At 42.0% G+C, this 25399-nt stretch overlaps 1 long non-coding RNA gene across 1 annotated transcript; it reads left to right on the forward strand.

Annotated features, from left to right (window-relative positions):
* The first annotated feature begins 1985 nt into the window (after positions 1-1985).
* On the forward strand, positions 1986-6282 carry LOC141370605 (uncharacterized). Its single transcript, XR_012374786.1, has 3 exons — positions 1986-2174; positions 2477-2566; positions 6044-6282. It is a non-coding gene; the product is annotated as an uncharacterized lncRNA (long non-coding RNA).
* Positions 6283-25399: the final 19117 nt, after the last annotated feature.

Consider the following 25399-nt stretch of genomic DNA (forward strand, 5'->3'; position numbering starts at 1 on the left):
ACTTGCATCTGAGAATAGGAAGGACAACATAAGAATACATAGAACAGTAGAACTGTTAAAAATATATCAGTGATTAATTGGGGGTCAAAAGAACAATTGCTTTCAAATTCTATTTCATATTCCAATTTGTTTTACTTATGATTCTATGAGGAATTATTTTTACTAAGTTGTTAATGAAAAGCAAACAATATCGGGTGTTCCCATGTGTTGTGTGATTTTTCTGGAACTATCCAGAGACTGTTGATTTTCTGATTTCTCTTTCTAGCAAAACTGAAGGGGATTGTGTCCACGTATACACTGATATTTCTTTTCTTTTTTCTAAAGATTTTTATTTATTTATTTGCCAGAGAGAGAAAAAGAGAGCGAGAGGGAACACAAGCAGGGGAAGTGGCAGGCAGAGGGAGAAGCAGGCTCCCTGCTGAGCAGGGAGCCCATGCGGGACTCGATCCCAAGACCCTGGGATCATGACCAGAGCTGAAGGCAGATGCTTAAACTGACTGAGCCACCCAGGTGTTCCTATACTGATATTTCTTTCAGAATAAACCAAACAGGGGTGGTACTTATGCTGTTGCCTTTTATTGATACCACTAGAGAAACTGAGGATAGATCTTAGTTCAAAAGAAAGGGGTCCATTTTCCTTTTGCTTGAACACTGCTTTCAAATAAAGAAGAAAAGGTAGTTATAATAAGCAGAAACCCTTGATATCCAGTCATAGGCAACAACTGAAAAGTGGAATGTTCCTCAGGTATATAGAAGACAGTATTTTGCTTTCCTTACATTGGGTAAAGCAATCTTGTGACAGAGAAACCCAGCTCCTGGGGCTTATTTTGGAAGTCTTGTGACACAGTCAAGAAATTTCAGATGCCGAGTTTGGAATCAGTACTATACTTCATCCACCAGCTTTCTGGTATGCCTGGTGTGCCTGGGACCAGAGAGAGCATGAACAGCTACGGTGCTGGATGAGGTCGTAATGAAGCAAAACATACCAAAACATACAAAATACTCAGATTTGAAAATGGTATTCTTTTATACAAGAACAAACCCTTATAATAAAATGTTGAACTGGCTGACTGAGAACTATCTACTAAACCACTAGTACTTTCTGTATAATAGTTTAAATTCTATGTTGGAGCTCACCATATCAGCATTTGAGAGAAATAAGGTTTCTGATCACTGATATACTCTGATGGGGCTTTATGAAGCTAGTCCAAACTATAGAATTCTTGTTTGCTCCTCACAGTACTCATTGATGTGGTTTGCACTAAAATAAGTATTCAGTGCAGTTTATCAAACATTTGAGGGTCTGTGGTGTGGTCGTTGTTGATACAAAACGGACTGCAACAGGATACCATGCTTGCAAAGGGCTTCTGAAATAATGAAGAACAAGTATTTTGGAGATACACATTTCTCTCATAAATGTATTTTGTGAAACTTAATTGTGACTTCTGAAAGAACAGGGCTGATATTTTTTACTACTTTTACATAGTTTCATAATGGCTAGTACAAAACGGAAACTGAATATTGTTGTTGACAGATTGACTGAATTATGGAAAAATTGTTGCCAAGTTCAGGTAAACAGTTTCTGAGGTCTCCAGAGTCGATGAAAGGAATTAATGTCTGTTTCTAAATGTAATTTTTTGATTCCTTTATAATCTCTGCTGTCCTTTGCTGTGTTATTTGGACAAATCCTTCAACACATGGAAAAAGAATGACAATTTTTTGCAAAGACTGTTATTATATAAGATTTTCTGCGTGATAGAACCACACCCAATGGGCCTCACCCAGCGGAGCTTATATATGTTCCTAGCCTTAGGAATGTTAAGTGTGTTAGATTCGGCCCCTGTTGGGCCGTCATATGATGCAAACAGTGACTCTGGAATGAAGCTGTGATATATGGTTTAAACCTCTTAACAGTTTGTGATGTCATTTTTTATGTGGTAAGAAAAACAAATGCTGTCACATTTTATATTTGAGACTCCCGCAAGCCAACATGGAGAGATTAAGTACGCGCCTTACACACTGTCCTGTCATGGCGGCAGGGTAAATGGATGCCAGAACCGCCTGCGACCTCAGGCACTCCTCGGTCAGTCAGTGCTACAGAACGGAAAGATAAGTCTGCCACTAAGTCATAACCCTCCCGGGACACTGCGTTTTCCTCTCAGAAGGAAGCAGAGGTAATTTAAAATATTTTGATCTGGATGTTAATTCACATAACTATGTTTATCTGGTTTCAGCTAATCTTTATGCTTTTAATTTAAAAATCCACAAACACGGTAGCTTAAAAAGAAAGAAAAATCTGTATGTTCCTCTAAAAGACAAAATTAGACCAGAGATTAAATTAGGGCAGAGAATAAGTAAAACTGCTAGTTTCCAGTGTTTACTTTCTTGAAAGATGGTTTTGAGTCATTTCTGTGAGATATAAACATACTACTTTATGTTTCCTATCATTTTTTTTATTATGCACATAATTTAACAGTTTGTAATAGTTGAAGCCACATGTCTCTATGGACTGGAATATTGTTGAAACAGCTTCACTCAAGTGAGGAGACTTAACTGTATAATTCAGGTATGTATATTTTCTTTGAACTAAGTGTGTGACGTTCAACTTGTCAAAAATGAACATTTTGCTGGACTGAACAGCTTTGCTCTGTGTTTTGCTTGTCTACTGAGGCAAATAAAGGCTGACAAGAAGGGCATTTCCAGCTAGTTAAAGAACAAGAGGGGAATGAAGCAGGATTTGAGCCAGTTATCAGAAAATTCTTTTCTTGCTGAACATTTTATAATGTACACGATATACTAACTAGAAATAATTTAGATAAATCTTAACTCTGGGTGATAGAATGTGCACCTCCCCCTTCCTACTGCTTTGAAGTATTTAGTAAGAAATGTAATTTGTGTTCTGGTGGATATTCTGTATCTATTATTTAAATTATTTACTTTTTGTTTTCTCCCTATTGGGGAAACTTCAAGGTGATGATAAGAAACATAATTGGCTCAGTATCAAACTTTATTTTATTTTTTAGAAGAATGAAGTATAGTTGGAAAGTTTTATCTACTCAAGAATTATATGGCCTATGGATTTTTATTTGGAGTTTGCCTAGGCAGTTTCCCATTCTGTTAGTGGAGTCTGTCCATTCACTCAGCCAGGCTTTTTTCTTTCTGTCTTTCTCTTTGTCTCTGTCTCTCTGTCTGTCTGTCTCTCTTTCTTATCTATTATGTTCCTAGGACTTTTATAGGTCCTGGAATAAAGGTCAGTAGCATATAATGTCTGTCCTCAAGGAGCTTGCTGTTTGTGCTTTACTTGATGGTTACGTTTCTGGGTCAGGTCACTGAAAGGTGGGAAGTTTGTTAATTTATTTGTTAATTTAATTTTTATTTTTGTCAAACATGACTTGCTAGGAAGTTGGACTGGTAGGCATTGTAACCGCATGCTAAATTGCTCCTATAGAATTTATAACCTCGTGGGAAGGGAAGGGACACATTTTGGTCAATTGATCACACCACTAAAAGTATAATTACAAATTAGAATAAATTCTATGAAGGAAAGTAATACAGATATATACAGTACATATAAATAAGGAATCCAACCCAGATGTGGGACGGACTTAGTAATGAGGTAACTAGATAAAGGGATTGGGAGGGAAAGGGATGCCCTGACAAAAAAATATATTCTTAGAAGTACTATGCTAATATCTGAGGAATACTCCAGAAGAAAAGAATGATGGGACATGCCATATGGTTTTGTAGGTAGGAAGTAGGAAGAGGAGCAGAAAACATTCATTGGATTGGACGTCATGGCTGTAACTGGTGACTGGAGCAGGTTCTGTATCTACAGTGATGGTGGCTGAATTTTGACTGGAATGGTTTGAGGATTAAATAGAAAGGGAAGAAGGCAATAAACAGTGTAAATAAAACCTTCACTAAGTAAGGTCACGAAGAAAAGGTATGGGGTGGGTGGAGAATGAATATATTTTTTGTTATACATGGCAGAGGCTGCACCATATTTAAAGATAGGATACAGGGGTGCCTGGGTGGCTCAGTCGCTAAGCGTCTCCCTTTGGCTCAGGTCATGATCTCAGGGTCCTGGGATCGAGCCCCACATTGGGCTCCCTGCTCAGCGGGAAGCCTGCTTCTCCCTCTCCCACTTGCCCTGCTTGTGTTCCTTCTCTCCTTGTCACTCTCTCTCTGTCAAATAAGTAAATAAAATCTTAAGAAAAAAAGATAGGATACAGTTTTTAGGGCATTGTTGAATATACCACAGAGAGAAGGGGAAATTTATAGTAAGTTTCCTTACTAGTTGAAGGCAAGGGGGGAATGAGACCAAGAGCACTATGGAAGGATTGGCCTCAGAAAGAAAACAGAGTTAAATAAGATGGTTATGGACATAAGTAGATTTGGTGGAAAAGGGTAAAGGTAGAAGTTGTTCCCATTTGACTGATTTGGTTCTCTCTCAAAACCTGGAGCTCTGCATATCTTGAAGGGGAGAGAGGTGAAAGAGGAACTGGCTGCAGGTTTGGAGAAAGGAGAAGGTTTGAAATAGTCATTGTAAGGGGTTGGATGGTACTAGAGTGAATGGTCCAGGAGGGTCGATGGGCAGTGTTGAGCCCATTGAGCTTGGTGAGATGATGCTATGGTGCCACTCATCTGTCCTATTCTGTGGCTCTCACCTGTAGGGTTTGACTTCTGTAGGGCAGGCACCGAGAAAGCAGGTAACCGAGTTTGTTTTGAATTGGGATGTGAAGAAAAGACCAAGAGGCAGGGAGTTGGGGGTATTGGAAATGAGCTCTGGGGGAAAAAAGTATGCTGGATAAAAAGGGACAGGAAGAAAAGAAAGGGCTGCAGAAGGAAATGGGACACAATGAGCAGACAGTGGAGTAGAAGTGCCCTGGAGATCAACAGGTAGACTACAGTCTGTCTCAGAATCGTGTATTCTAGTGTTCCAATGGAATGATTCTTTGAGAGGTCTGACCAGTGATGCCAAAAGACATCTCCTGCTGCAAGTCCCAGATGAAAAGGCTCGTGGCCCAGAGCGGAGGCTCTGGCAAGACTGGGTCCAGGGTGAGATGAAGAGCCGTCGGTGGTGGCAGGGGGTCTTTGGATAGTCCCTGTGGATTCCAATACCTGAGGAATGTGACAGTTCTCAGTTCTTGTTACAGTGAGGTCATTAAGATATTAAGCAAAGACATCTGTTTTAAAACATCCTCCCTATGTTTTATGCAGTATCAAGGAAACTTGATCTTCAGTGGATAATGATTCCCTCAGTTATTTCTTATACTATCAGTGATATTGGTTGGAAAGTAGTTTAAGAATCTATAGATTTTTAAGCAAATGATGGACAGTCAACAAAATCAGACCATTTGTTAACATTTGAGTCTGGTGTCAGGGATCTGGAGTTGAACCTCTGGTATGGAAGTGCCATCTTCACATAGAGAACTAAGAATGCTTTCCTTCTCTTGTGTGGCTTTCCAAACACCAACTTTGTTCTCTGGTAGCTGGGGTGCATCTCTACTAATGGAAGCCTTCATCACCTTGTGGGTGGTTCCAGCAGCATCCTCTTAGCTGGTCTCCCTCCTTTTGGGCTAACTACCCTCTTTTTACCTTACACCTAATTGCCCTATTAATTTAAATTTCTGTTTCCTTCTGTTACCTCATTGTTCAAGGAATAGAAGCTCCCCCCCCCCTTTTTTTTACCACATTGAGGTGGGAATAAATTCATATGCCTCTTAAATGAGACATGGAGAAGTCACTTTACTTTTCTGGGCCTTAGTTTCTTTAACTAAATAAAAATGTGCCAATTGAGCTAGATGGCCAAGCTCTTTGGGATTTGGCTATGTAGTTGGACTAGAGTTCCCTTCCAATGTTGAAGATTCTGTTACTGTATAACCCCTCCAGGTCTGGCTCCAATCCCAACAGTATAGCCATTGAGTTATAGGATACTCGTATGTCCAGTTGTTATAAATGCACCTATCTGGAAGGCTGTTTAAAGATTTAATTCAGTTAATGTTGCCTGGTACACCAGTGTGGGTTCCTTTTTATCTTCCAGCCTGGTGCTTTACCTTCTCCGACTCCATCATGTTAGGACCACCACCGCACCAAGCAAAGCACCTAGCCTTTTTCTGCTCAACCTGTGGCTCAAACATCCTAGCAAGATAAGCCGTTTGCAGTCCTCCACAGAACACTTTCCTGTTTCCAGCCTCTGTGGTCTCTGTTCCTTTTTGTGTTTGGTATCTTGTCTTTAAACAACTTACCCTTTCCTCTTTACCAATTGAAGTTGAAAAACAGGCCTACAACCCTAAGACAAATGTCAAGGTTTTGAACTTCAAGCTTTGACTTTCTGGGATTCTAAGTTCAAAGAGGGATTTTATTTTTCTTTTCCACCTCTGATTTTCTTGAGAACTCAAATACACTCATAAGAGTAAATAGATGAATTCTGAGAAGCAGCTCCTTGACTCTATACTAGAAAAAAAAATCACCCTCTTCTGGACACAAACCCTCATGCCGGCACATTTTAAACATTCACTTCCTATAGGCGTTTCTGCCCTAACTATGCCTCTTGTGGTCAGCAGACAGTTTGCGTCCAGTCTGTTTATGTAATTAAAATGGGCAAGATCCAAATCTGTCTAGGTCACTGATGGGCTACAGCGCTTAAGTACAGCGCTTGGCTTTAAGAATACATGGCTTGAATGAATGGTTGCTAGGGAGTATGGCGGCGTCTTCATTTTATGCTGGGCTCATCCCAGTGCGCGCACGTGGGAACTTCACAAAAGTTGTTTCACGAGCGCTGCGCTGAATCCTCTTATCGTAGAGTTTACTGAAGTGGGGCCAGCTCCCCGCCTCTGTTAGCTTCACTGCCAAGGTTCGAGAGGGGTGGAGTGGCCTGCAAGACGGTTGGGAGAAGGATGGGGGATTTACTTTCTCATAAATATGCTTTGGGAGACTGGCTCTGGAGCGCCAGGTTTTCAGGGAGAAATGAACCTGGGTCCCCATGGCAAAGAGCTCCAAAGGGCACGAAGTTTTCTTTCTGTTACAGAGCCTCAAGTCTAATTAATAAGAACACGGCCCGCACTGGACAGGGGAGTGCTCTGGCTTTCCCCAGAAAACCACTGGCACAAGAAGACAAGCAAAGTCAGCCTCACTTTGGGTCACTTATGGGTGACGCTGGCTCTTGGTTCACTGCGTCCCAACCCGGCTGTCGTGGGTCCCCGCGGCTCTCGAGCGAAGTCCTCTTTCCCCAGACCCTGGTTGCAAAACGGTAACCCCACGGAAGAATCTCTCTGCCTACCCAGAGGATGGGTCTCCACGGACAACACATCATTACGTTCAGTTCTGCGCATTGTGTGCGGTAGAGTTTCTTAATCATCGACCCCTCTTCCCCGGTCCCTGGAGGGCTTTGCGTGGTTCCCAGCGCGGCTGCTGCGCGCCAAGCTCTAGGGATAGCGCGCGGGGAATTGGCCCTGGGGACTCGTTCCGGGGAAAGGAGCCTCTCCTCCTCATCCAGTGTTTTCCCAGGGCAGGCAGGGTCGGATTCCAAACGCGTCCAAGGTGTGCAGTGCGAGACCCTCCCTTTAAAAAGAATAAATAAATAGAAGCCAGCGCTTAGCCCCGCTCCGGTTTCCCGAAAGGCGCACGCAGTTGCTGCCCGGGCGGCTGGGTGTCTGCGCTCCCCGCCTTTGCTGGGCTGACACAGGAGGGGAGGAGCAGGAGCCGGAGGGGGTGCTGGGGGGGGGGGTTGGAGCGCGAACCATCCCGAGCCAAGACAAGCAGCACATTCACAAATAACGCCCCCACCCCCAGCGCACGCGCTCCCATTCAAAGCAGCCGGGCTCGGCGGCCGCAGGGCGGCTCAGAGGACGCGCGGGCGAGCCCAGCGCAGCCCTGCCCCGCAGGCGCACGCCCCAGTCAGCCCGCCGGCTGCTGCGGCCGCGGCCGAGCCCTGCAGCCCGCGCGGGAGGCGGCTGCCGCTTCCAAGGAGGGGTCTCGCCCGGACTCCCCTCCCTCCCTGCTGGGGGACCATGGCACGGCTGGCTGCGCCCTGGCACTCGAGGCTCCTGGCTCGCATCCTCGGCGGCACCTGGTGCCTGCTCTACGTCGCCGGACAGGTGAGGCGGTCTCCGCGCCTGGCGTTCCCCTCCCCCCCAGGACTTTTCTTGTAGTTGGCTAGAGCGGGGAGAGTTGGCTAGTAGCCGGGGGCCTGTCCTGGGGCTGCGCTGCCACCCCGGCCAGGACAGGTGGCACGGGCTGGGGCTAAGGCGGCCCCTCGTGGCGAGCTCCGGGCTGCCGGGGTCAAATCCTGCGCTGAGCCTCAGCCCAGCCTCCTGGGGCCGGTCCCGGCGTCCGGCTCGCGCCGGGGTCCAGCCTCCAGTCGGACAGAGTCGGGGGGAGGAGGCGGCGCCTGAGCCAGGATGCGGCCCTCTTCCAGGGAGTCCGTGACCCCGCACCTCTTCTGGACAGTCCTTCGCGTAGACCGTTCTTGCGGGGTGGAGGCTCGGGCGGCGCGGGGGAGGCTCGGCCTCCGGGACATTCCTCCTCACTTCCGTCCTTCCCGAGACCCAGTGAACTTCTGACACCCTAGTCCTAGGGCCACCTGCGTCCGAGTGTCGGGGGTGGAGCATTGTAAGGTGTGCAGACGCAGGACAGGAGGGCTCCCGAAGCCTCTGCGGAGCCTCTGCGGTGGTGAAAAGGAGGTTCTGGATAGGCGCTCTGGGACTCGTCCTCACCACGTCCCCTCGAATACTCCTAGGGTTTTTCTCGAGCTAGAAGGGTGTAGGAATTGGGGCGTTCTCCGGAGTGGGTGGCTCAGGTCCCAACGCAGAGCAGAGTGTTTAATGCACAGTCTGCTTGGTTCTGGTTTATTACTGCAAGACCCCAGAGGGAGATGCTTAGGGAAGGGGTCAGGGGCCAGTCAAACCTATGATGCATGTGGTGTCTTTGGCATTAACGCTTTCCGGAGTCAGGTAACTTTTGATTAAAACTCACGAGTTAGGCAGTTTGTACATAATGTAGCCTACATAGATTCGCTTTTCACGGGATTACTTGGGTAATTCTGGGAAAATGCCCAAACACTTTTGGCCGGAATTATGGCCAGATAGCCTCCCTTTCCTCTGTTTTGCTTATGGAGACTTGTCCAAATCGGGGGATTTCCTTCCCTCGCTTTTACTGAACGTTTTGAAACTTGTTTTCAGGTCTCTCTTTTAATGGTCATTTTGACGGCAGTGGTGAGCTTTTAGAGGCCGAGGGGACCCAACAATGATGATTAAGAAGGGCACAGAGTGGGCTAGAACCTGAGGAGCAGGGAAGACCCTAATAAGCCATAGAAATTTTCAACAAGGAACACCTGCCTAATTTGGAGTATGAAAACCCATTGCAAAAGCTCATCTTAATTATTAGCACGTTTCATTTCCAAAAAGCTTTACTCCATGGCAAGGTTTCTCAGAGGTGGCTGCACATTAGCATTGCCCAAGGGAGCTCTTGAAACTCCCCCTGCTGGAGCCACACCCCAGCTGGATTACATCAGAATCCTTGGGGGAGGGTTGAAGCCCCAGCGTCAGAATATATGTGGCTTCCAGGTGATTCCGTTGTGCAGCTGGATTGAAAACCGCTGTGTAAAAATGACTTGCCTTACAGTGACCTGTTCTGACAGAATCATGACCCCAAAAGGAAAGTCAAAGAAGTCCAGTAAAGGGCCTAAGAGTGGCTAAGGAGAGGGTCTTAATGCCTAGCATCCAGTCCTGGCTGTGTCTCTGTGTCATTTTGGTTAAGGCCCTTAACCTTCTGTTTCCTCATCTGAAAAATGAGGGTGTTGGTCTGTGTTCTCCAAGGTACCACCAGCCTCAACAACACCAGGCAGGTTGGCACCTAAGCCAAACCAAGACAGAAAGCCTTCCATCTTATTTCTAAGTCATCACAGGGGTGGTAATTCTACCTTATCCTTGAGATTCGGGTAATATATCTGGTAATATTTGAACCCAGCGAAGATGCTAAAGAACATGCTAAGATGTGTACTGTAGGATTTGTGAGTATACCTTTTTCTCCTTCTTCCAAATCATTCATTCAGTGCTTCCTGATGTTCAGGGCAAACTGATTTTTCCTAGCATTACATACCTGTTCTTCCTTTCTCCATTTCTCAACCAACTTTCTTCTGGATAAAGATGATAAAAGCGGACTTGAGCCTTTTGTGTGTATTGGAAGTGGTTTGTTGTTTAATTTCTAGTGAGTTTTTCTTGTTGCATTAGGCAGGGCTGCTCTCCACATGTGAGAAGCCTGACTAAATTTGTCAGAGAAGGGATAGAAAAGAGTTTAAAGTGGTAGCTGGGTTCTGGATCCTGGTGGAATGCAATCCACTATAGAGCGAACCTAGGTGACAGGCAGAAGCAGCTCATCGTGCAACAGGGCTTAATGTCCTCACTTCACCATATGGGCATTATTTCTAATCAGTGAATTAAGCAGACCAGAAACTTGAGGTTATTTAATATCAAGAAGAAATCATTCTATAAACCATAGCCAGTGCCAAATGATTTGAACATTGTTTGGAATGTATACATTCTTTAAGCTGTTTTTAAATCAAAGCCCTCAATACACGAAAGCATGACTATCAGAGTTATCAGAGGTCTTAGTATAAATTGTAGCCCTAGCAGAAGGAGGGTCTGTGTTCAAGAGCTTCTGGCTCCCTAACCTGAATTACACCTGAGCCATATTTCCCCCAAGTCCAAAGAACAATCTTAATGTGAATAAAATTATTTGAAACACCAGAACTTCTCCATTTTTTCCCCCTCACTGAATTTCTGCTTTCAGGGGTTATTTTCCTTTGCTTCTGTTCTAACTGAATTACTCTCCTAACTTGCAAGATTCTTTTCTTTCCCTGTGTAATTGGAAGGTAGCTCATTCTAGGCTCTTCTGAAACTGATTATTTTACTGATATCAATTTCATTAGCTGAACCCAAATTCAACCCATTGCTCCAATTGCTCCCAGGTAAGGAAGTAGATAATTAATGGTTTAAACCAGTAGGGGTTATCAACTACTTAATGATTTCTACAACCCATGTGTAGCAAGCCACTGTAAAAATAAACAAGGTTGTTGGAGAGGGTTGTGGCTAGATCAGCACAAATCCATTACTATGGCTTAAAAATGTCACTTAGTAGGAGTTCATGTTCTTTTGGTGGCATATTGGTGATAACTCATTCAAACGTTAAAATGGAATATTTTCATTTACTGTGATAGTCGAAAATGCATCCTTCTTAGGAATTCAGTAATCAAGTAATAGTTCCAGGGTGGCTGGAAAGAATTTGTGCCTTTATGAGTACCTGATTTTCAACTCAAGCCCTTAAGTCTTTCTTGTCTCTTTTGTTATCCTCTTGTAGTTATTGCTCTTGTTTTATTTTTATTTGCATTTTTACCATGATGATTCTGCACGCTTAAGAAAAAACACAACAATTACGGGCTTATAAGAAAACACAGCAAATTCTTGTTCTACTCTTTCTCTTCACCTCAGATCTCAGGGCCCCAAAGCAACTTTTTTTGTTAGTTTTGTATTATTTTGAATTATCATTGACATACAATAAACTGCACGTATTTAAAGTATGCAATTTTAAGTTTTGACATATGTATATACACCCATGACACCATCACCCCAAAGTGTCCTCATTACCTTTTGCAATCCCTCCATGCCACTCTTCCTCGCACCCAATATCACCAGGCAAACCGTGATGTGCTTTGTGTTAATATAGATTAGTTTGCATTTTCTAGAATTTTATGCCAATGTAATCATATAGTGGCACCTCTCTCCCCCACTTTTTTTGATCTGGCTTTTTTTCATTCAGCCTAATTATTTGGAGATTGTCCATGCTGTAGTGTGCATCAATAATGTGTTCCTGAGTAGTAGTAGGTTGCTTCTATATACCATAGTTTGTTGCCAATCAGCTTTCACCTACAGTTGGACAATATGTTTCCAATTTTTGGCTGTCACAAAGTTGCTATGAAGATTTGTATGCAAGTCTTTGGACGTGTGGTTTCATCTCTCTTAGGTAAATACTTAGGAATGGAATGGCTGAATCATTGGTAGGTGTATGTTTAAGCTTTTAGGAAAATGTCAGTTTTGCAGAAGGTTGTACCATTTTCCATTCTTACTAGCACTATGCGCAAGTTCCAGTTTCTCTGCATCCTTGCCAACACCTGGCGAGGTCAGTCTTGTATTTTAGCCATGCAAGTAGGTATAGTAGGAGTTTGGGTTTGAATTTGCAGTTCCCTAATGATAAATGATGATGAACATTTTCTCATGGGCTTATTTAAAATCCATATATCTTCTCCAGCAAAATTTCTATTCAAACATTTTGCCCACTTCTTACTGTGTTGTTTTCATACTGAATTTTGAGCATTGTTTATATTTTGTGGCTATCAGTCTTTTATCAGTGCATCATTTGCAGTTATTCTCTCCCAGTCTATGGCTTGTCTTCGTTTTCTTGTCAGTGTTTTTTGATGGGCAGACATTTTAATTTTGATGAAGCTGAAGTTATTGCATTGTTTCTTGGTAGATTGTTTGTTTTCTCTTGTTTTAAAGAAATATTTGCCTAACCCAAGATCATAGAGGTTTTCCCCCAGAAGTCTGTGGTTTTATGTTTTACATTAGGTCTGCGTTCCATTTTGAGTTAATTTTTGTATGTGTACAAGATGAGGACCCAAGTTCTTTTTTTTTTTTTTTTTGCCTATGGATATTCAATTTTTCTAGCATGATTTTTTAAAAAACTCATTTATTTATTTTAGAGAGAGAGTGAGTGAGTGTGCACAGATTGTGGGGCGGGGGGGGCAGGAGAGAATCTCAAGCAGACTCCTGCTGAATGCAGAACCGAGAGAGGGCTCCATCTCCCCACCCTGAGATCATGACCTGAGTGGAAATCAAGAGTGCTAAACCGACTGAGCCACTGAGGTGTCCCTCTAGCATGATTTTTTTCAAAGACTTTCCTTTCTCCACTGAAATGCCTTTGCAATTATCTGGAAAATCAGTTGTCCGTACGTGAGTAGGTCTGTCTTTTGGATTCTCTATTCTATTTTGGGGAACTCTATGTTTCTTGCCATGCCGATACCACACTATCTTTAGTACTGGCATGGTACAGTATTTACTGCAAAGCAAGTCTTGAACTGAGAAAGCATGATTTTTCTAGCTTTGTCCTTCATTCTCAAGAATGTTGACCCCATATGAATTTTAGAATCAACTTGCCAATTAAAAAATGCATGCAGGGATTTGATTTGGGGTTTCCTAAGCTATTCTATTATGAGAGAATTAACCTCCTAACAATATTAAATTTTATGATCCCTCTCTATTTCAGTCTTTAATTTCTCTAAGCAATATCTGGTAGTTTTCTGTGTACAGATCTTACATATTTTTGTCAAATTATACTAAGTATTTCACATTTTTGGTACTCTTTTAAATGGCACTGTTTTTAAAAAATTGTGTCTGATTATTCCTTGTTAGTATATAAAAACAATTGATTATTGCGTAGTCTGCAAAATTACCAAACCTGCTTATTAGTTACAGCTTTTTGTTATATCCCGTTAGACTTTCTGCACATGTGATCATGTGATGAAAATAAAGACCATTCTTCCTTACCAATCTGGATGTTTTAAATTTCTTGTTTAATAATGCTGATTAGAACACTGATGGCCTTTTCCTGATTTTAGGAAAAATAATTTGATGTTTTACCATTAATTCTGATGTTAGGTATAAGTTTTTTGTAGATGCCCTTTATCAGGTTGGAGGAAGTTCTTTTTATTCTTCCATTTGCTGAGAGTTTTTATTAGAAATGAATGTTGGATTTTTGTCAGATGCTTTTTCTGTGTCTAATTAGCACATGGATTTTCCTTTGCTATTTATTAATATGGTGAATTACATTGATTTTTCAGATGTTAACCACCTTGCATTCCTGGGAAACTTGGTTTAGTGATTAATATATTATCCTTTTTAAAACTATTGCTAGGGGTGCCTGGGTGGCTCAGTTGGTTGTTTCCAACTCTTGATTTCAGCTCAGGTCATGATCTCAGGGTCGTGAGATCAAGCCCCACGTCTGGCTCCACGTTCAGCAGGAGTCTGCTTGGGATTCTCTCTTCCTCTCCCCCTGCCCCTCCCTCATACCTCTTTCTCTTCCCCTCTCTAAGAAAAAAAAATTATCAAAATAAACAGGTCCCTGGGTGGCCCAGTGAGTTAAGCATCAGACTTGTGATTTTGGCTCAGGCCATGATTTCAGGATAGTGACAGTGAGCCCTGAGTTGGGCTCCATGCTGAGCAGTGGAGTCTGCTTAAGAGTCTCTCTCTCCCTCTTCCCCTCCCTGTCCTGCTCAATCTCTCTCTCTCTGAAAAGAAAAAAAAAAATGTTAGATACAGTTTAGTAAATTTTGATTCAAATTTTTGCATCTATGTCCATGAAAGATGCTGGTCTGTAGTTTTCTTGCGATGTCTTTGTTTGTTTTTAGTATCAATGTAACACTGGCCTCAGAATAAGTTGGAAAATATTCCTTTTTCAATTTTTTTGGAAGAGTTTGTGTCTGATTTCTTCATTAAATATTTTGTAGAATTCAACAGTGAAGCCACCTGGATTTGGAGTTGGCTTAGTGTAAAGATTAACTACAAATTTAAATTCTTGAATAGATAGAGGGCTCTCCAGGTAATCTATTTGATCTCGATTTAGCTTTGGTAGTTTGTGGTTTTTCATAAATTTGTCTATTTCATCTAAGTTGTTGAATTTATTGGCATAAAGTAGTTCATAATGCTCCCTTACTATTTTAAAACTATGATTAGAACATGGGAGGTATATCCTCTGTTATTCCTGATAATGGTTATTTATTTATTCTTTTTTCCTGATCAATCTGCTTAGTGGCTTATTTATTTTACAGATGTTCTTAAAGAACAAGCCTTGGTTTCACAGGTTTTCTCTATTTTCTATTTTACTCCTTTCTTCTCTCATCTTTATTATATTCTTTCTTCTATTTTGTATTTTTTTGGTCCTATTTTTCTAGTTTTGTTCTAGGGCCATTGATAGACTTTTTATGTTTTCAAATATAGGTGTTTAGTGACCTTATGCCAATAAAACACCATTTAGTGTTTAGTGATCTTATGCCAATAAAACACCATTTTTCCTCAGTGGTGTTTTACTGGCATACCATAAATGTGTTTTCATTTTTCTTCAATTCAAAATATTTTCTAATTTCTCTTTGATTTCTTCTTTGACTTAAACGTATTTTTAAATGAGTTGTTTTGTTTCTAAATATTTGGAGATTTTCCAGATATCATTGTTAATGATTTCTCATTTCAATGTGGTAAGAGAACACACTTGATATAACTTGGATCCTTTTAGGTTTATTGACAGTTGTTTTATGGCCCAGAATATGGTCTGTCTTGGTAAATGTTCTATGTGTATTCATAAAGAATTAATCTTTCTACAAATTTGTGTCCTCTAAGTTTCCCTAATTGGTCTAGGTGTTGTTGGGTGGACTGCTCTATAAATGTCAATTAGATCAAGTTGGTTGGGAGTATATTCTGTATCTTTACTGATTTTTTTATATCTGTAGTATAGCAATTATTTAGAGAGGGATATTACAGTTTCCATCTGCTATTGTGGATTTGTCTATTTCTTTTTGTGGTTCTATCAGTTGTTCTTTTATTTATTTTGAAGCTCTATAATTGGGTGCTAGAATTTAGAATTTAGAATTAGAATTATTTATTTAGAATTATTATGATTTTTTAGAATTATTATGTCTTTTTGGTGAATTGACCGCTTTTTCATTAATAAATGACCTCTCTAACCCTAGTAATAGACAGTGCTCTAAAATCCACTTTGCTTTTGGCTATATTATTAGATAACTTTTTTTTATTTTTTAAGATTTTATTTATTTATTTGAGAGAGAGAGAAAGAGAGCACAAGAGCACGGGAGGGGGGAGGGTTAGAGGGAGAAGCAGACTCCCCACTGAGCAGGGAGCCTGATGTGGGACTCAATCCTGGGACTCCAGGATCATGACCTGAGCTGAAGGCAGTCGCTTGACCAACTGAGCCACTCAGGCGCCCCTATATGAGATAACTATTTTTAATTCTTTGAGATTTTTCATATGATAGTCACCTCCATAGTTTACCTTTAATGTGATTTTTTCATATTCCATTAGAATCCCATTATGGTATGATTTCTAAATTCTTTCATATTCTATGTTCATCATTCTTTCATGATCTTTTATCACATTTTACATTTTATTAATATGACAGTGAGTCAGTATTGTCAGTATTAATAAACGGGAATGATCAGTATTAATGGTCAGTACTACTGGTCAGTATTAATATATTAGAATGGGTATAGGGGGCCAAGTAGTATCTTATTATTCTATTTTTTCTAGTACATTTCCTTTTTTAAAAACCAGCTTTATTGAGATATAATTCACATATCGCACAACTCACCCATTTAAAGTGCACAGTTCAGTGGATTTTTAAATTGTTAGATGTGCAACCATCACCTGAGTCAATTTTTTTTTTAAAGATTTTATTTATTTATTTGACAGAGAGAGACACAGCGAGAGAGGGAACACAAGCAGGGGGAGTGGGAGAGGGAAAAGCAGGCTTCTGGTGGAGCAAGGAGCCCGATGCGGGGCTTGATCCTCAGACCCGGGGATCGTGACCTGAGCCACCCACGTGCCCTACCTGTCAATTTTAGAAATTCTTGTCAACTCAGAAGAAACTTTGTACCCTTTAACTATCACACCCCTACTTTCCACCCACCCCCTTCCTCCCCAAGCAACCAATAATCTATATTCTTTCTCTGCAGATATTGTTACTCTGGATTTTCATATGAATGAAATCACATAATATATAAGCTTTTGGTATTGGCTTCTTTCACTTAGCATGTTTTTACTGTTTATACAAGTGGTAGCATATATCAGTACTTCATTCCTTTATAGCTGAAAAATATTCTATTGTATAGAAATACCATATTTTGTTTATCGATTTGTCTGTGGCTGTAGATTTGGGTTATCTCTACCTTTTGGCTGTGAAGAGTAATGCTGCTAATGAGCAGACATGTGCAAGTTTTTGTGTGGACATGTTTTCATTTCTCTTAGGAAAGTATTTCAGACTTTGTAGGCACACCGTCTCTGTCACAACTACTCAACTCTGCTACCATAGCATGAAAGCAGCAATAGACAATATATAAATGAATGAACCTGTTTGTGTTCCAGTAAACTATTTACCCAGACAGTGGGCCATATTTGGACCATGGACCATAGTTTGCCAGTTACCGAGCCAAAGTTTCACGATACTGTGATTTGGTGTGGGCTATTTAAATTCAGTGTGCCAGGTTTTCCACAGACCTTGAGTAGATCAATGCTCTTCACTTTGGGGAATATGTATTTTCATATTTCTTTGATAATTTCTTTGCCGGCACCTTATGTATTTGCTTTTTGTGAAACTCCTGTTAATTATTAAATCTTCTGGATCAACCATCTACCTCTTAAAATCTTTTCTCTTGTCTTTATTGTTACCTTTTCTAATACTTCCTTTTTTTTTAAGATTTTATTTATTTATTAGAGAGTCCATGCACGAGCAGGGGGAGAGGCAGAGGGAAAGGAAGAAGCAGGCTTTACTCTGAGCAGGGAGCCTGATGTGGGGCTCCATCCCAGGACCCTGGGATCATGACCTGAGCCGAAGGCAGACACTTAACCAGCTGTGCCACCCAGGCGCCCTCCTTTTTTACACTTTCAAAAGATTTTCTCAATTTTATTTTTCAACAGAGTTGTTTTTAGGTAAGCTTTCAACTGGTATTCATAGTTATAGCCCAAGCTACACCCTCGACCTTTTTGCAGCACCGGATGCCTCCAAGTCTGAAGCCTTTCTGGAGTTTTACAGCCCAAATGGTTTTGCTTCTCATCACTGTATCCCTTTGCGGGCACAATACTGTTAAGTCAGTAACAATTCTTCCATCCATTTTCCATATTCCAAAAATTTATTGGCATCTTTTGTCTGCTGTTGTCTCCTTTCCAGTTCTCTTGTCATCTTTATTTATTTTTTGTTATTTTAGCAGACATTTGGGAGGGAAGAGAGAAAATACAGTGTTCAATCTACCATGTTTAACTGAAAGCACCATTTTTCCTCTTTCGTTATTTCTATTTTCCTGTCCCGATCCACCTCTAAACCCCATTAGAGCTCATTCTAGTTATTGTGCACACTTTTTAGAGACTCCTACATTTTCCCAGTGTGCGTAAAATTTTGGTCAGCGTTACAAAAAAGATAGTGGACCTGAGGTCTAGAGATGCAGGTGCTAGTTCTGAATTTACCAAGTGTCTGTGTAACTAGGAGTCCGACTTCTTCAGGGAAGGACATTAGTGCTCACTGCCTGCCAGTTGCCAAACAATCGCAGGTACTCTCTCCATTCCCATGTTTATGTTTTAGTTTTTAATCTTTCAACAACTATTTACTGTTACTTCTCTGCTTAAGTATATATAGTTGCACCTATTTGCCTACAGGTGCAGCACAGAAATATTTTATTGTTTTACAAATTTTGATGTTTGGAGACCATTTTATGAGAAAACATGGAGTTAACATGGTGTAAAGATCTGGCCCTAAAATACCCCATGTGGTCTTGACATGTGTTCTCTAGGGTGTGCCTGGACTAGGACTCTCTTGGGGTAGAGTATGGCGATGAAGTGAAACAAACAGGGAAATCGTCTTCAGTAGTGAGTAATACCCTATCAGTTGTAATATTTGGTTTACACTGGGATGAACTCTAGAGCATTATGCATTTTTCTGGGGGCGGGGATGGGATGCGTGGGGCTGGAGCTACATACTTGTTTTCAGCTCTGCTCGTGACTATGGGATTGTATAGCCAGAAGAAGACTTAGGGATTCTTCAGTATTATGTATGGGTCACACACTTCATCGTGCATTAGTCAGTTTGGCTGTATCGTGCAATTCAAAAGGTCACCAAAGACTAGAGCCATGCAACTAAAAGCCTGGAAGCTTTAAAATGCAGATTCCTGGGCCTCACTCTCAGATTCTCATTCAGTGGGAAAAGGGTAGGTCCTAGGAGTCTGTAGTTGTGAGGTACCCTGTCCCCCTCATGCACATACCCGCAGAGGATTCGCACATAGTTGGACCAAAGACCATATTTTGGGAAACGCTGATTCGTTCTCTCCTATTTACGGATGAGAGAAATAAGGTCCTCGGAATTTGAGCAACATGTCCCAGTTTGTTAGTGGGAGAGGTGGAGTGGACCACACGTCTCCTAACTCTGGCGATTTTTCCCACCAGAGCATACACTATTATTTTAGTGTCTAGTTACATCATGAACTAAAGATATGAACCACCAGCTTAAAGTGTCTTTATTTGTAGTAACCTCAGTTTTTTATAAATGGTTTTCAGATGTTTGAGAATAGCTTCAGGTCACAGTCACTCTGCCTGCAGTGAGGAATGATGGGGAAGAAGGGGTCTGGGGGGAACCTTCTGTCTTCACCCCCTCACATAACCTGCTGGAGACTGGCTTCTGTGTATTTTCTCCTCGAGTCATCATGCCCCTGGAAGATTAACAGATACTTATTTAGAAAACCGTCTGCAGCCTCCAGGAACTTGACACTCGATGAAAGGGAGACTACGTGCTGCTGAACACCTTCTCTACCCAAGTGTGATGTAGCAACTGTTGCTACGTTCTTGGAAGAGAGGAAGGAAATGTTTCATGTGCCTATTATTTAGGATGTTCTCCCCATCTCTATCACAAACCAGCCAAACAAAATATACACAGGCTCTCCACTGAATTGTGCATAGTCTATGATGCAGTACTATGTGTGGAAAGAAGGAAGTTTCCCGTACTGCTAATAGTCATTGTCAAATGTCTTGTACATTTTAGGAAGAGTGCTAATTGTGTATTTTCTTTCAGAAATCAGTTACAGAGAAATAAAGGTGTTTTTTTTTTTTTTTTTACAATTAAAGAATATTTGTTGATATGATCTGAAATTCAAATTCTCATATTCTGTTGCTCCTTAGAAAACTCCGTATTAGTCCGGATGGGCTAGATTATGCCGTGGTTAACAAACCACCCCCAGATCATAGTGACTTCACCCTAAGTGACTTCACTTCTCTCTTTTTGTCATTGGATATTTCTCTTAGTGTGATGTCCTCAAGACTCATCCATGCTGTAGCAGGTGTCAGAATGTCCTTTTTAAGGCTGAATACTAAGCCACTTCATGAAGGTAGCACATTTTGTTTATCCATTCATCTACCAATGGACACTTGGGTTGCTTCCACATTTGGCCCTTGTGAATGGTGCCACTGTGAACACTCATGTTCCATTTTGTTTCAAGTGTGCTTCCTTTTCTCTATAAAAGAGAAGCAACGTCTTCTTCTTCAGACCTCCAGTTTACTATTCAGACCCAGGGAACAGCTATTTAAATTTAGAATAAATGCTCACTTTGAGAATCTTCTGCCAGTGACTATTCCCTACATGTTTGACTGAATCAACAGAGCTAATGGATTCTTGTGTTTAGTAACCTGCAAATCTTGACAATCAAGATATGTGACAGCATGAGGCTCGGACATTATTTTTCCTCTAAAAATCTAGGAGCATGGCAAAAAATTACCTTTTCTTCCTTTCTGTACATCTGACTCAAACATTGTGTAAAGGGTGGTCAAATATGAATCAATATGTAAAATGTAGCCATGCAAATAATTGCATGGGCAGCATAGATGTGTGCGGGGCAGTGTAGAATTTGGGAACAGTGCTGAAGGAAGTAGAACAGGATTCAAACTTTGCTTGCTGCTTGCCAATTGCATGATTTTCAACACACTAGGTACAGAGCCTTTCTGAGTTTCATTTTCCTTTTGAATCTCTACAACGAAGAGTTTGGATTATATGGATTTAGTGGGTTAATACCACTTAATCGTAACTTCTAAAATGAACAAAGGTTTCTAAACTTTTCATTTTTTTTAAAAGATTTTATTTATTTATTTGAGAGAGCGAGAATGAGAGAGAGAGCACATGAGAGGGAGGAGGGTCAGAGGGAGAAGCAGACTCCCTGCTTAGCAGGGAGCCCGATGTGGGACTCAATCCAGGGACTCCAGGATTATGACCTCAGCCGAAGGCAGTCGCTTAACCAACTGAGCCACCCAGGCGCCCTCTAAACTTTTCTAATATGATTTTTTTAGCACAAAAATATTAATAACTGATGGGGTTTTTAGAAACGCACATCAGGTCATGGCGCTCCCTTGCTAACACCTTCAGTGAATTCCTTTTGGCTTTAGACCTGTGTTTCTGAGAGTTTTTTTTTATTATCACCTCCCTTTTTAGACATTTTAAGATACTTCCTCTTAATCCCCGTACTATCCCCATGAAATTTTAAAGCCATAAATAAATAATCTATTTGCATGTACTGTGGCCCTTTGAATGGATCTTCAAACCATTGCTATCGGGAGGTATCCTCTTCTCCCCCATTCAAGAACCCAATTTTTCATCTGCTTGGGGGTATTATCATCCCTATTGAAATATATGCTTTATTTTTTTTAAGATTTTATTTATTTATTTGAGAGAGATTGAGAACAAACAGTGGGGAGGGGCTGTTGAGAGAAAGAGAGAGAGAGAGAGAGAGAGAGAGAGAGAGAGAGAGAGAGAAGCAGGGAGGAGAGGGAGAAAAATGTTCCCAGCTGAGCAGGGAGCCCGGTATGGGGCTCGATCCCAGGACACTGGGATCATGACCAGAGCCAAAGGCAGATGCTTAACGACTGAGCCACCCAGGCGCCCCTCTTTCTTTATTTTTAATTAATTAGTTTACACTCATCCATCTGTTCTCCAGCTTAAATGTCTCTTCCCCAGAAAGAGCTGTCCCTCCACTCCCCCTGCCCTAGTCTCTTCGGTCACTCTCTCACGATGCCGTTTGCTTCAAGCACTTGTAACGTGTAATGATGCACTTCTTCGTATTTTTAGGATATGTCTGCTATCCCGATATACTGTAAGCTTGAGGCCATAGACTGACTTATTTCCCTCCATATATGTCACATCACATCGAGCTCAGTGCCTGGAATTGTTGAAAACATTAATGAAGTGTTTTTCAAGCAAATATACAGTGAGGAAAAAAAAACACCTCTGAACTGGGTATTTCATTTTAAATGAATGCATACACTCCTGTTAAGTGCCCTTATCAAAATGAAAAAGAAATTGAATGTATACCATTGTGAATCACAGTAGCACCTATGTATGTGTATTAGTTAAAGAAAGAAGCCTTAGCGACTGTAATAGGAAAATACTGAAATCTCTGTGTTTTTTTTAAAGATTTTATTTTTATTTATTTATTAGAGAGAGAGAATGAGAGATAGAGAGCACGAGAGGGAAGAGGGTCAGAGGGAGAAGCAGACTCCCTGCCGAGCAGGGAGCCCGATGTGGGACTCGATCCCGGGACTCCAGGATCATGACCTGAGCCGAAGGCAGTTGCTTAACCAACTGAGCCACCCAGGTGCCCTGAAATCTCTGTGTTTTGACAAAATAGTGCTTTGTTGTTGTTGTTCACATAAAGTCCAACTGGCGGGGTTGAAAGCGGGTTGGGGGGTCTGCTGCTCACGGTCATTCAGGGACTGGTCTGTTGTAGGCTGTGCTGTTTTTAAGGCATGGCTTCCAAGGTCACCCTGGTGCCTGTGTCTGGGTGACCAAGGGGGAAGACAATGCTGAGAACCGCATGGGAGGTTTTCTTGGGGTAATCTTAGGAGTGGAATGTATCACTTCTGCCCACCTCCATTTTTTGTGTTCCTGGAGACTCAAATCTCCAGTAGGGTCCCGATCCCTATGATCCTACTGAAGAATCCAGTCAGTCACATGGCTACACCCCCATAGCCAGGGAGGCTGGAGGGACAGCTGGGACCTCGGGGCGGGGTAATGCAAGCTGGCCTTTGCCATAATGCCCTCAGAAAGCCACACACATATGGGCAAGTGTGTAGTTGACCCCTAGATGTCTTTGGACTTACCAATCAGTGTCAGTAACTTAGGGGCCTTGGCGTCCAAGACCCAGAGAATGGGAACCACTAAAAATAGGAGTACGTGAGTTTTATTTTAGGAGAAGTTTTTGCTCCAGCATTTTCAAAATTATAAGGTGAGATATGCCGGACTGGGGGTGTGGAAGGGGGAAATCGGCTATGGGTTAGAAAGGCACTATGGGGGGGGGCGGAGCAAGATGGGGGAGGAGTAGACCTGGATTTCCTCTGGTCTCAGGAATTCAGCTGAATAGGGATCAAACCATTCTGAACACCTACGAACTCAACAGGAGATCGAAGAGAAGAATAGCAGCAACTCTCTGAACAGAAAAGCGGCCACTTCCTGGAAGGTAGGACGTGCAGAGAAGTGAATCCAAGGCGATATTCGGGAGGATAGACGGCGGGGGAGGGGGCCTCTGTCGGCCACTTCCGGCAAGTGATAGAGCCACGGAGCACAAAATCGGAACTTTTAGAAGTCGGCTCCACGGAGGGACGTTGCTCCAGTGGCTAAGTGGGGGGTGGAACCCTCCCGGGACAGTGTGGTCTCAGGACCCTCGGGGTCACAGGAAGACCGGGGGTGCCTGAGTGCGGCAGAGCTCCCGGGTATGGAGTGGGGAAGCCGGCTGTAGAGACGGAGCCGAGGCGCGGGCTCTCAGCTCGGGGTTGCCATAAACTGTGATCCGCGGCCCAGTCGGGCCACTGCTCCTCCAGCAGGGACCCAACAGGTGGCAGATCCGGGGAGACTCCCCTTCCTCCCCCGGGAGGAGCGGCGCGGGAGCGCACCGCAGGGATCTGCTGGGTTTGGAGACTCCACACGGGGTCGGGTGCCAGAGATAGAAACGCTCGGTCACAGGCCGGGTGAGCACGGAGTGCGGCCGGAGACCGGGGACATGGGAGTCATTGACTGCTTTTCTCTGGGGGCGCACGGAGGAGCAGGGCCCCGAGTTCTCAGCTCCTCCGGGTGGAGATTGGGAGGCCACTGTTTTCACCCTGGTCCTCCAAAGCTGTACCGAGACCTTGCAGGGAACAAAAGCTCCTGAGAGCAAACCCGAGCAGCTTGCTTAGCCCAGACCGACAAGGGCGGGGCAATTCCGCCTCCAGCAAGGACGTTTGGGAACCACGGCAACAGGCCCCTCCCCCAGAAGATCAGCACGAACAGCCAGCAAGCCAAGACCAAGTTTACCGATCAAGGAGAATGGGAGAACTCCCGCACTAGGGGAATACTGCACATAGAATGCATGGCTTTTTTTACTATGATTCATTAGTTTTTCAAAGTTAATTTTTTTAACTGTTTTTTTTTTATTTTTCTTTTTCCCTTTTTCAACCAACATCTTATCAATCCCTTTTTTAAAAAAACATTTTTTTATTTTTCTTTTTAGAGTCGTATTTTATCCCTTCATAGTAGTGACCCTTATTTTTGGCATATATATACATAAGTTGTTCTCTCTTTAAAATTTTGAGATACAGTTTCTTCTAACAGATCAAAATATACCCTAAATCACTAGTGTATGGCTTGGTTCTAGTCTCCTGCCTGATCACATTCTCTCCTTTTTTCTTTTTTTAATCTTCTTTCTTTTTTCAAACAACTTCTTATCAATTCCTTTTAAAAAATCTTTTATAATTTTTATCTTTACAGTCATCTTCCATCCCTCCATTGTATCAACCCTTATTTTGTACACATATGTCTTCCTTTAAAATTTTAGGAGACACTTTTTTCTAACAGAACAAAATACTCCCAAAATCTACTCTGTGGCACTGATCTATGCACTAGCCTGATCATATTTGATCATATTCTGTTTTTTTTGTATTGTTCTGTTTTTGTTTTTATCTTTTTCTTTTTGTGTTTTTTTTTTTCTCTTTCTTTTTTCTTTCTTTCCCTTTCTTTTCCCCTGGTTTCAAGTCTTCTCTGATTTGTATAGAGTATATTTGCTGGGGACGTTGTTAACCTGTTAGCATTTTGTACTCTTATTCATCTTTTCTCCTCTGGACAAAATGAGAAGATGAAAAAAATCACCTCAGCAAAAAGAAAAAGAGGTAGTACCGTCAGCAAGGGACCTACTTAATACGGACATTATTATGATGTCAGACCTAGAGTTCAGAATCATGACTTTTAAGATACTAGCTGGGCTTGAAAAAAGCGTGGAAGTTATTAGAGAAACCCTTTCTGGAGAAATAAAAGAACTAAAATCTAACCAAGTCGAAATCAAAAAGGCTATTCATGAGGTGCAATCAAAAATGGGGGCACGAACTGCTAGGATAAATGAGGCAGAAGAGAGAATCAGCGATACAGAAGACCAAATGATGGAAAATAAAGAAGCTGAGAAAAAGAGAGAGAAACAACTACAGGATCACGAGGGCAGAATTTGAGAGGTAAGCGATACGATAAGACGAAACAACATTAGAATAATTGGGATCCCAGAAGAAGAAGA

This window comes from Callorhinus ursinus, unplaced genomic scaffold (assembly GCF_003265705.2).
Source record: "Callorhinus ursinus isolate GAN/ISIS: 27379988/994484 unplaced genomic scaffold, GSC_fseal_2.0 scaffold39, whole genome shotgun sequence".
Lineage (NCBI taxonomy): Eukaryota > Metazoa > Chordata > Mammalia > Carnivora > Otariidae > Callorhinus > Callorhinus ursinus.